Raw genomic sequence first — 13,734 nt, 5'->3', positions numbered from 1 at the left:
TATACAGACTGCTAAGTGAAAATAAGAGTAAATAGAACACCCTCTATATTTTCTGAGAAGAAGATACACAATTTAATTGTCTATGAAATTGTATTATACCATTTTTTACTACTACTATGTCTTCAAGTTTTAGTAGAAAATGCATTTTCTTATAATTTAGACCTCATTTATCAATACCTATGGAATATTGACATTTTAGATAATTTTTAAAGATGTAACAAATTTTTAAAAAGTACAGATACTAATATTGTGGATATAGTTCGTTTATTTTATTAAAAAATAAAAAAAACTGTTTAAATATTTGTTAAAGAGGACCAATATAATACGATTCCAGTATTCAAACTACATTAATTAACTGTTTGCCTTGATTAATAATAATTGCTCCAAATACTAAAAAACTGAATTTTGTATGTTTATTAGACTGTGTGGTAAAAAGTAATACCTTAAAAATTTTATTTCATTTTTTGACGAATGCTTATGAATAATAACAAGAGGGACGTTCATTTTCATAATTTATTATTATATTGATTTCTGATTCACATCCACATTTATTTAGAATAATTTATTAACTAATATAATTAAGTATGTAATTAATTAATATTTAGGCAAAAATAATGGTGGCATATTTAATAAATGGTATACTCTTTTATAAAGATTTAAATATATTTTTTTTATACAAATAAGCTAGTAATATTATCGTTTTTAGCACCTGTACATTTTGTACATTAGTTGCTTTAAAAACAATCTAAAATATCAGCCATTCCATGGGTATATTGATAAATTAGGTCTAAATTATAAGAAAAAAAAGGTAAAATACAATTTTATTTTATTATTATTTTTTATAGACAACTAAATTGTGCATCTGATTCTCCTAAAATGTACAGGGTGTTCTGTTTAAATTACACCAGTTATTGCCGTTTAAAGCAAAAAATTATTTAAAATATTTTTTTAGACATTCCCTATGAGGTAGTATTATTTTTATTGTTGCAACACAATAACTGATCAATTAATAAACTTCAGTAAATATTTAGTATTAAAAACTTACCGTTGGAGAAGATACCCTTGGAGAAATGAAGCCTTAAAAATATACTGCAATTTCACAAAATTGAAAATATTTCAAAAACGACAAGGTTTAAGTATGATAAATCTTAATCAAATTTACCTTTATTTTAATCGTAGAAACTAAAAATGAAATATTATACAGGGTGTTCTATTTAAAAAAATACAACTTTGATATTTTTTATTTAGCTGGGACACTCTGTATCCTGTAAAAATATTTTGTAGCTAAATATAGTTCTTCAACTTGTAGCTCTAATAGTCTCAATGAACCCAAAACTTACAATTTGTAAAAATCTAATCGTTTAGCTAGAATAATCTGTGTCGTATGTGGTGCACAACCCTGTATAGTGAAGAATTAATGACTGAAAAAAATATTCTGGTCTCTTCAGATGTAGAATAGATATAATTTTTATCATTTTTTTTTCTTCTAGAGCTATTGATAAATGATTGTAGTTAAGTTATGATATCTCCAGATATTTATTTTTTTCCCTTACTACAATAAATGGAGACCTATTAACTACTCCCGGAATTGAAATCCATTTGGAAATATCCTTGCATGTCTACGCTAAAAGTATTTTCCTTCCTGGATGGCTTAATTTTGCTAATGATCCCAATTTATTTAAAAATTGCGTGTCGTTGTGATAACCGACTATTTTTAGGGGTTGAACACATCGTAGAAACGAGCTAGGCCTTATGAAAAGTTACCAAAAATATTCTAAAATATATTCTAAAATTATTTGATAGAAAAATTATTCCTCCATATTCATAAAATATAAAATAATGATTTTGTTTGTTCAATATCGATAACGTCTAGAAAAAAATGATTTCTGCGCTGAGTTATGTAAAAAAGTTTTGCTAAGCTAGATGTGAATAAATTAATTAATGCGCTTTGATTTCTTTATTAGATTTCAGCAATCTATCGTATCTACAGCTGGTCACCTCCTGGAAAAAGGAAAAGAGGACGGCCTAGAAGATCATGGAATGAGGCCATCAGAAAGGCAATGGAGGACCGTAACTTGGAAGAGGAAGATGTTCTTGGCTATTGAGCCTAACCGTGGCGTGGAGATGCGTTGATTTGGTTAATCGCGACAACCCTGGAGTATATATGTATGTATATATTTCATTAATTACAACAATATCTTGATCAACTTAAGCCCAGAAGATTTTAGAAAAGCAAGTGCAAACTTTTTATTAAGAATTATTCAAAACATTGACACTTATTTCAGCACAAAATTTGAAAAAGACCAAAGTAATTCGGATAAGGCAGGTTTTGTTGCAGTATGATGCATATTGCGTGTTTTGCTACAACAAGATATTTGCATTCTAACTTGATTTATTAGATATATATGTTATTTTATTAAAGTTATGTAAGGATTTAAAAGGGATAAGACGTATTAGTAATATAATACTTATGTAAGAGACCTATGAAAAAATGCGGGATTTGCAAAAATAACGACAATAAAAAGCAAATATATTCGAATAAGATGGATTTTGGTGCAGTAACGTAATTTGTAGTGAATTTTATATAGGAAAAGGCGACTTTTGCTGCAGTTTGGGACTATGTTTCTGTAGATTTCAGGGTCTACTATTATTATATGTCATTATGCCATTTTCTTAAGAAATCCTTAAGAAAAAAAACGCCTCAAATTATTGATTTACTACACGAAACGTATATTCTTTTAACTTTTTTAATTTTACAGTTAAAAAAACGAGATTTGGTATGTTAGTATAAGACATAAATTAGGATTGACGTATTCAATTGTTGAACAGTTCTCTTCAACAGGAAGAGACCGAATATCTTCCTGTTTCACCGGAAATTACTACAACTTTTGATTTTTAAATGGCACCCTCGGTATTTTTTTTTATTTTATTCCATAAAAAATAACACTCTGAATAGAATGACATGTCATATGTCAACTTTTGACATTTTCGCATTGGTTTATTTGAAATTATAACTTGCGGTTCGTAACGAAAATTTGACTCGAAATACCAAGTGTGTGGTATCAAATTATCGGTAAAAAAATAGTTTTTCCAAATATGCTAATGAACCACCCTCGTTCCATTTGAAAAAATTGAGATTTGATTCAAAATTCGATTTAGACATTTTTTAACCGGCCAGGATAAGACACTAAAACATTAGACAATCAAATCTATTTTCCAAGGTTTCTTGATTAAAGAATTAGTGTTTTTAACATAGCCATGGCACTCTAGATTGAAATTTAGATTACAATTTTTTATTAAGCGAGAATGTCAATAGTTGACATATGATACGTCATTCTATTCAGAATATCATTTTCTATCGAATAAAGTAAAAACATACCGGGGTGCCATTTAAAAATCAAAAGTTGTAGTCATTTCCGGTGAAACAGGAAGTGAGCAAAAACAATTGAATGCGTCAATAAATCCCAATTTATGTCATATGTACTAACATACTAAATCTCGTTTTTTTATCTAAAAATAAAATAAAAAAATTATAGGGGTGAGCCACTTTTGAGACGTATAGTCACTTACCCGTAAAAGTTTATCCATTATTTCTCTTCATTTTTGACCAAGATCTACCGCACGCCTCACAACTAACTATTTACAGTCATTTCGGTATATCACAATAATGTCAGTGAATTTAAATTCTGACACGATTTTCTTCTAGATTTAGAAAATTGTATTTTCTGAAACAAAAAAAATTGTAGAATAAATAATAAATGTTATATAATATCTTCAGAGAGATAAGGAAATCTACAAAATTTGAAATCAGATTCAAATGTTTCAATGAAATCGTCAAACTGAACTGTCAATGATAGTGACCTATGATGTCTATTCCGTCTCCCATGCATGAATACTAGGACATCATTATACCCATTCCTTAATATTTTCATATAAAAGAAGTTAACCTAGTTTTGCAGGTTAAACAAGACATTCAGGTTAAACAGTCAATTAATTATCGGGAGAAATAGATTGGCATCCAGATGAAAAATAAAAATATGAAATATTTGGGATGGATGAAAGTCAATTAACGGAAAATATAAGTAGGGGAAAGGCACAAAAATAAACCGAAATTGTTAAACAATCATGGATTTACTAAGTACACAAAACTTTTATAAATACGTAATTTTATGAATAAAATACATTTTAAAATTTTTGTATTCTATAGCTCCTTGCTTTACATACTCCTTGTTTCTTCATATTCCTAAAAAGCAAAATAATTCAAGCGCAGATATTTTCAGATTTTCATTACATCCCTATTCTGGTTTCTCCCCTTCCAACTCTTATTCCTTTGTTCTGAGATCTTTTTATTTCCATAAAGAAAATGGAAGGTCTCGGCGCACATCTCGACATTACAATTTGTGTAAAGAGCGTCACTCGTATCGCAACAGTTAAGATTTCCAACGATGATGTTACATTAGATGGAATTGGGGCATAAATCAGAAAAGGGTTGGCGCTAATATTTACGATTTTAAAATTTTATTACATTTGAGATTTTTTTACTACCGTGGATATAGAACTACTACACATTTTTTAAGATATTTTAAGAACCGTTGTTCCGAATTGAATGAGATTTTGGGTGTCTATGTTTTGCTAACTGCTTTAAAATTTGATTTTCATAAAAATCAAGAAAAGTACGAGAAAGGTGAAAACTACCTCCACCTCTTCGTACATTTTAGTATAAATATTTTCGAACTCCACCGATGACCGATTTTTTTTTTCGTAAAGTAATAAAAAAGCAAACGTACAAAATATACAAGGAGTTCCAATATTTAGTAGCCATAGAACAAATACGTATTTTTTAATCAAAAAAAGTTAATTTCACCCAACCTCTAACGTGTTTCGTTTGTCCGTCCTTTATCCAAAATAAACCCAAATATAAATTAATTAATTTTTTTAAGCTTTTTATGAAGCTTATTGTCAAATAAATATAACTTGTGAGACTTTCATAAACACTAACTAGATTACTAGCGCATAATATATTTTTTTTACGCCTAGATAGCTTGATATAACAAGGAAAATTTTTTGAAAGTCAGCTTCGGAAAAATATTTTTTTTCCTCAAAAAGTATGCGCGACAGCGTTTTTTACAAAAGACAAAAACGATGTAAATACTAGAAGGGCCATTTTACGAAAAAGACTTGGTCGTCGAAAGAAAATATTTATACTAAAATTTATAATATAGAGGTAGGAGTAGTTTTCACCTTTTCGGTACTTTGCAAAAGTTAAAGCACTTAGAAAGGCACAGGCAACCAAAATCTTATTCAAATCGGAATAACGACAGTTCTTAAAATATTTAAAAAAATGTTTATTTTTTTAAATTGTGATGTTCTCTAACGGACAAACAAAGCACTTTATTATAGAGGTAAATTGTGTCCAGTGAACTTAATTTGATTCCAAAAATACGTAGTAGTTCTATGTCCACGGAATATTGGACACCCTGCATATAGGGTGATTCACGGCGATAGTAAGACTTATGGAAAACCGATGATAGGGTTATTTTGAAAATTTGGATTTTTACATACCTAAAGGTACCACAGATGAGAATGAGAATGATAATGTAGAATGTTTGGGAGGGAGGTTAATCACTGCGACGTTACAAATCTATTGTGTGCTCCCCTTTCTTGAGTTAAAAAAAGTTATAATCATTACAATCTCGGGGCTTTGACAAGAGCCAGTATCTGAGGGCTTCAGAGAGGCCAGTTCTCCAACTCCGATATCAGGCGTATTAAAATTTATGGCATGAATGGATGTCACCTCAGAGCACTCAGTTATGATGTGTTATGGTGTTTCCCCATTTTCCCTACACAATCAGCATTGGCCGTTGTTTCTTAGATTCAATTTACTGAGGTGTTTGTTGAGGAGACAATCCAAACAATCCTGTGACAATTCAAACAATGCAAACCCCGTGACAATCCAAAGATTGTTCTTAATTAAATCAAGGAAAATCCAGGTTACGGATGGATTCTTCTAGGTTCTGGACTGTGTCCAGGTCTCTCTGACTACAGGATGAGTAAAAGTCTAGCAAATTACACCTTTACAGGAAGCAGATCCATTAACATATCATACCATATTATGATCATCATTATATATCATCATTTTCATTTTCCGCTTATTCAACCATTTCTAATTATGGTGTGGCCTCCCTCACATACTCTCTTAATAGATGGGCCCATTGTTGTCTATTGTTGGCTATGCGGGCCCAAGTTATCCCTGTTAATTTCCTAATATCATGGTCCCATCTCAAGTTCGGTCTTCTTCTAGGTCTCTTAATTCCTCGTGGGTACAAGGCTGTCATCTTTCTGGCCCATCTGCTCTCCGTTATTCTTGCCAGGTGTCACGCCCATTGCCATTTGAAGGATTTAACTCTGTGGATGACATCTATTATCTGGGTCTTTTGTCGTATCCACTCTATTCTTTTACAGTCTCTCTTGGTTATTCCCAGCATATTTCGTTCCATTGAACGTTGTACGACCTGCAGTTTCCTTATGATGTCCGTTTCAAGTGTCCAATCTTCGCATGCATATGTCATGACTTGTAGTACACATTGGTCGAATGCGTTCTTCTTTAGATATAGTGGCCAATTTAGATTTGAATATGTTAGAGTTTCTTCCATAAGTAGGGTAAAGTAAGGTAAGTTGGTGATATTTTTGCTTGAACATGGGCAATTTGAATTCGTATGAAGATATATTATTTTTCCAACTTACCTATCCGGAAGGTTTATGTTTCAAACAATCGCTTATATACACAAAACGATAAGACGATGTTAATTTTGACAGAAAAAATACAATTGAAACAAATACAAATTGGTTAGGTAATTTGGTTATAGATAAGTTAATTTGGTGATAGTGGAAAGGTATTTTGGTGATATATGAGAATACGAGCAGTTGAAAATAAAATGGCTGAAAATTTTTAAGTTTATCACAAAACGAGTATTTTACCTAGTAGAAATAATAATAATTTTTATTCTGAGTCGTTTGAAGACTGCACATCACAACCGTCGCACATAAAGATGTCTTCATCGTCAGGTCTCGTTTGACAATTTGTGTGATACGGAACACAGCAAAAAGAGCACTGAACCCATAAGGCACCATTTTTAGCATTCACATCTTCTCGATAGCTGATTTCGCAGACCACAGTGCCAATCATAATTTTATTTAAAAGTCTGTGTCCTGACATTCACGTTTGGCATGCAAAATTGCTAAGAAAATGGCCGAATAACTTAAGCCCTAACAAGAGCAAACTATATTTTAAGCTCATTATTATTGTACCATATTAAAAAGTAGCATATTCCCCATGGGATAATACAAGAACAAACTCTTACCTTTCCATAGTTCGTCAACTACAAATAAAATCAATTTATATCGCAAAAATTATCAAATTGAATGACTTTATTTACCGGCACGAAGCAAACGTTTTCCTAAACGTAAACAAATGAACCGAAGCGCGCCGCAGACTATGCAGCATGGAGAGGATATTAGATAGATTTAGCCAACACGTTTTAAAGCCTCCCACTGAATAGGCAAGTTGCTGAAAAATTATTAAAGAACTATCACCAATTTAACTATACCACCAACATACCTTACTTTACCCTACTCCATGCTAACTTAATTCTTCTGTTTATTTATTGTAGTAGGGATCCCGAGCTGTGTATTAGTTGTCTGCCAAACCATACCATATATTACCTGATATTGATAAACAATGTAACATTTTTTAAAAACATTTAAATGAGTAAGTCCCCGGATTGTCTTTACAAGAGGAAAAACTTTTTTATTATTGACATTTTGAGAAAAATGCATTCTTTATAAAAAATGTTGTTTGTTCTAGAATGGTTAATCCCGTTTATGCTTTTCAAAATTTACATACTGTTTTAGAGAAAATTAAGAAAAACATGAAAATATGGTTGTAAGTCCTAAAAATCAAAAAGCGTTTCTATGGTAATATAATTTCGTTTTCATTCTTTGATAGATTGTTACTCATAGAATTTTAATTAATGTAATGTTTATTGTTGTTTTAAAATGTTAAAGAAGAACACAATTTACTTAGTTCAATGCTACTGGAAGGGTGATGATAGTTATCGGAAAATATAATATTTTAACAACAGCAAAGAATATGACATTAATCAAAATTAATAATAACCATCTATCAAAGAATGAAATCGAATAGATATTACCATAAAAACGCGTTTTGATTTTTAGGCCTTAGAAAAAAATCAACCACGTTTTCACTTTTTTTAAATTTTCTCTAAAATGGTATGGAAATCTGGAGAAGTATAAACACATTTAACCATTTTAGAACAAGCAAATATTTTTATGAAGAATTAATTTTTTTCAAAACGTCAATAATAAAAAAGTTTCTCCTCATGTAAAGACAATTCGGGGACATACTGTATATAATAGTAGTTTTAAGCTTTATCTTTGCAGTTTTCAACGCCAGCACTTCCAATTCTGATAGCCTCAGTTATTGGACCTTCCTTTTCGACATGCTTCTCCCGAAATCCGAGATGTTAATTAAAGAAAATCGACTTCACAGTAATCGTAAATAATTCAACGCGACCTCCTTGAAGGTGGAAGGTCGCCAATCAAATTATAATGAGAGCCAGGCATTAATTAATAAATAATTAATAGAAGATTCGGTCCGTGGAGCTGTTCTGGCTTATAACACTCGGGGATTTAAGAAAATCTGCTTGAGATCATTGGCGGAGACGTAGCTACATTAAAATTCTTGGTAATAAGTTTAATTCATTTTAAACATTTTTGGTTTTTGTTGTAATTTAAAATCAACAAATAGTGGAGTGCCCAGAGGCTTTTACCTCGGAATTCTATTACTGTGAATGTATTAATGTGAAACCTTCTGTATTGTGTTTTATAGATAAAATACTAAAATGTTTACCCAATTTTTTCTTTGTTTTTAATTTTTTATTTTAATAATTTTAGTAAATTCTTAATTAATTCCTTCTTAATTTTTTGATTTTTTTAATTCTTTTTCTAAGTAAATTTATTGAAATAAATAAATCTAATGCATAACTATACCTATTCTGCTTATATTCTAATCATTGAAATTTTGATTGAAATCGAATTATACAGAGTGGCGCGTCATATAGGATGCGGTTTTTGCGAAGAGAACAACAGTTTGTATTGAAGTGAAATTTTGTGAGCTTATGTAAGTCAATTTAAAGCATTTTTTAAAATTATGTAGAGTTCTACAGGGTGTCCAAAAAAAAGTTACACATCAAAGTTATGTTTTTTGTAATGGAACACCCTATATATTAATTGATTTGCGGATTCTAGTAAAAAAATAAAGGTTGTTTCATTAGGAAAGTATATGATATAAAGGATACTAAAATATAGTATACTTTATATCATATACTTTTGAAATACATTCACCGGCACGAAAAATGGGCACCTTAACACTGACATATTTTAAAGGTTAATATATTTTGTTTTAATGGGCCGATTTTGATAATTTTTTAAGCAGTGTGTAGCCAAATTATTTGACTTTTTAGTATCTTTTTCTAAATTAAGAATGAAACTGTGAAGAAAGAATGAATGAAAAATGTTGATATTTTGGTGAAAGTTTGAATTTAAAAATCATTTTATCATCTAGATACATCGTTTCTCGATGGTTTGTTTTTTGGTTCATCTCATTAGCTTTATTTTTGTTGGAAATATTCGCTTTTGAAGGAGACACTAACATTTTTTCGTCATTTTTACATTTACAAGACCATGCCTTTGTTTTTGGGCCTAGTCAACACATCTAGTAAGTTCTGGTCCCGAAGCAGACCTTTTTGACATAAGATTTGCCTCATTTAATCTTCTTCTTATAGTCCGTTAGTTAATATGTAGGTTCCTTAAGTGCAATTCATTATCAATTTGAAAAGCTGGCAAACGGCGATTTCTTAGCGATAAACTTACAATAAGTCGATCGTCTCGATTAGAAGTTCTCATACGAAGGTTCCTGGACGTCTAGATTGACGTCCTCATGGACGTGGTTATAATTCAACAACCACTTAGTATACTCTATGGTATTAAGGTATTTTTGGAACCGGAATTTTATAGCAAACTCACTAAACTAAAGAAATATAGATATATATTTGACACACCCTGTATATCTATAAAAATATTTTTGAAATGTGAACTACCATTAAACATATATTTTGTAAAAGGTTTGGAGTGAAAATCTCAAACAGGAATCCCGATACACAGCTTTTCCGGAATACGGAGCCATCTTGTATGTATATGCATTTGTATATTATGTGTGTTTATTTAAATACTAAAGTGAAAGCATCTAATTTAAATGGGTAAACTTTGTAATATATCTTATTAACAATACAATGCAAAAAGTTTTATAAAAATTCGTTCACAGTAAATGAATTTCGAGGTTTGAATCCCATAAAGGCTTAAAGCACTCCACTAAATTATAAATTGATAATTGTTTTATACCAGAATTACTTTTTGCAGTAAGTATATTGTTTGCTTTTGTATTGTTTTGATAATTAAAATTATTTGTTGACAATGTCACGCGAAATTAAATAATAACGGGGTATAATAAATATAATTTATTGATTCATTTAATTGTTTCAATTTATTGTAATGTTTTTTGCGTATACAGGGTGTCCAATTCTCGTGTGTTTTATGGGGTTTCTCGTTTATGAATAGAGATATAAAGATGGGGTTTTCACCTCACTGTACTATTTTTTTATGAAACTAAACATACTACACCCAGATGTGTTCTAGCTTTCTTAGTTCCTGAAATACAGGGCGAATTTGAAAATTTTGCATTTTTCAGCGCCCCTTGTATATCAGTTATCCTATAAGTTATCGAAAAGGTGAAAATTGTCTTGTTTTTTTGTTGATAACTGTCATTTTCGAAATATGACTCAAACTTATGTTTCTTTTTTAAATTGGACACCTTGTATATTATTTATTCAAGTAAGTATTTATTTTATTTATCTTATTATGAGCTTTCTACTTGCTCTAGGAGATGCGAGATCTTGTCGTTGGTGGGGAAGTCAAATGCTAGGGGAAATCCCCTCTGGTACTTTGACTGGGTATAAGGAGCATCTCATTGTCTTGTCCCTGGCTCTAGTGTCGTGGTCAGGGAATTGCTACCAAGACGTATAATAATGCCGAACGGGGCTATCATGTCTGTTATACCAGGCCAGGCATCTGTGGTCATGTATCACGGGAAGAGGGTAGGTTTTTTTTAGCTTAACCGCCTGTACCAAGAGGAAACAATCTCACCAAAAAAAACAAATCTTATGATGACGGGACCAGGTAAAAGGGCCTAGTGACTACACAGAAGACATTAGCTTCTACAGGTCTTAACCTTAACCTTGGGGCACCAGGGGGCAACCCATCGTATTATCGAGTTCTCTAGGTGCAACACCGGTATCACAGGTCTCAGAAGGGACCAAATTAAAGAGGTGGAGAAAATGGAGGCAGATCCTCCAGCCTCCACCTCACGGGTGCCTCAGCCGGAGACAAGCTCCTCGACAGCGAAGGGCACGGATAGCTAAACCCCAACTAGCAGGTAGCAAACCCCAACTACCTACCCTCGTAGCAGGTAGACGCCCACTTCTCGGAGGATGAACATCTGTTGTCAGAGAAGCATGGGAAATACCCTGTCTCCCCTACAACAGGAAGATTCCTATGTATGATATACTGTGTAATGACCTATAACTAAAGAAACGAGGGCACAGTAGATATTTAAGTTTGCGGTGATTAACCCCACTCTAAAAATAAATATACTCTTAAACAGCCGCTACACTATCCCCGAAATGATTTACGAAATATTTCGTGAAACATTTCGAAAAACATGCAAAACATTTCTGAAAATAGTACGATAAATGTAAGCCCGTGTTATAAAAATTAGTTCCCACGTTTCCTGAAATTGATCGAGACGCGCCGTGATTGGTTGTTGGTTTTTTATTGTTAATCTGCGTTAATAATAATAAGTATCGTGTTATTTTGTGAAATAGCACGAAGCAATCAAGGTCAAACGTTGTTTTGGCTTCATAAAAATAAGTAAACATGGAAAAACTGATATAAAACAGTTACGGATGGTAAATTAAATTGCCTTTTCCTCGAAGGTTATACAAGAATATTTAGTTTTAATCATTGTCTAATATTATTAACTACAATATTGTAAAAAACACATAAAACAAGGACTAACTAGCGGTCTACCATTTATCAGCTTATAATTTACGGTATTGTGTGCCTCATAAACAAAATATGCACAAAATTATTTAAAAAATCGTCTAATTATTTATTATTTCTGGTTATGGTAAAGTAACGTTTATACTGTTGTCTGTAGCAAAGTTTAGTGTACGAATTTGGTTTTGTTTTTCTAGTTTTAATTGTTTAAATCCCAATAATGCATAATAAATATTAGTTGAATGGATTTATATCAAACCATCCTAGGTGCTAATAAAAGTGTCGTTTCCAGATTTTTCTTAAGAACAATAAAAGAACATTGTTTTTAAATAATGTGCGTAAACCATACTTTTGTTGACATCGGGTCAATTAATAATTTTCACAAGCGGATATATTGATAATGTTACAAGTATTACTCATCAAGCAATATTACTGTTATATTAATCAATATAACATAAAACGAGATGTAATTAAGGAAATATCATCGTAACAACAGCTATTTTAGAAACGTCTAGGTCGAGGTCTAGGGGTGCCGGGCCCCCCCCTTGTTACTGCTGGGCACCCCCCAGAGAAATCTTGAATTTTGACTCTTGGCTACGTATTAATTTTTATTTGCTTGTGATGTAGTAAAAATGACGTTTCTAGTTTTGTTTAGTTAATATTATTTTGTTGTGTTCAAAAAATGTGTTAATTTTTATTTTTTTAGAGAATTTGTAACTATTTGTAACTATTTAAGTAATCTACGGGAACACGGTTTGGTAACCAAGTCTATGAAATTTATTGATAGAGAAATGCACGGAAACGTTTTATTCAAAAAATGTGTTTTTTGAATTATTCTTCATTTTTTAAAAAACTAAAGACCTAGGCCCCCCTGGTCTCAGCCCCAGACCCCTCCCAGGATGAATTGCTAGTTACTCTAATGCTTTTGATGCACTTGGATACTAATTCTACATACTGAAACTAGCATGGAATAATCAATACCCAAATTTTATGTCCAATAAATTATTTGCTTGTTTCATTACATAATTTAAACCTATAATGCAGAAGTTAAATAATTCATTTTTTAATTTCTTTATGAAAATAAGTATTCTATAATTTTAGGAAGCTTTTAAAAAAATATACAGTGTTTTCCATTAAAAAAACATAAATTTGGGTCATATTTCCAGAATGACATCCCGTAGCGAAAATCTAGTTACGCCACTGAGTTCTACGTGAAACACTTTATGGGACTCAGTTTTCACGTTTTTGATAAGTTATAAAATAACCGAGATACGAAGGGGGTCGAAAAAAAGCAACATTTTCAAATTCAACCGAAACCAAGGGGGCTAGGACAAATCTGTTTGTAGCATCTTTAGTTGCATAAAGATGTAATATAGTGATGTGAAAAAAGTGAAAACCGCATCTTTGTATTTCTACTTCTACAGGAGAAACCCTGTAAAAACACAAAAATGGAACACACTGTATATCTGTGTCAACTTTTTATATTAAGTAATCTTAGTATGTAGTTTTATCTGATTTTTATAAAAGTTTATACTCTTTAGT

Source organism: Sitophilus oryzae, unplaced genomic scaffold (genome assembly GCF_002938485.1).
Source record: "Sitophilus oryzae breed Bouriz unplaced genomic scaffold, Soryzae_2.0 scaffold_813_pilon_pilon, whole genome shotgun sequence".
Taxonomy (NCBI): domain Eukaryota; kingdom Metazoa; phylum Arthropoda; class Insecta; order Coleoptera; family Curculionidae; genus Sitophilus; species Sitophilus oryzae.
This window is presented reverse-complemented; position numbering follows the sequence as displayed.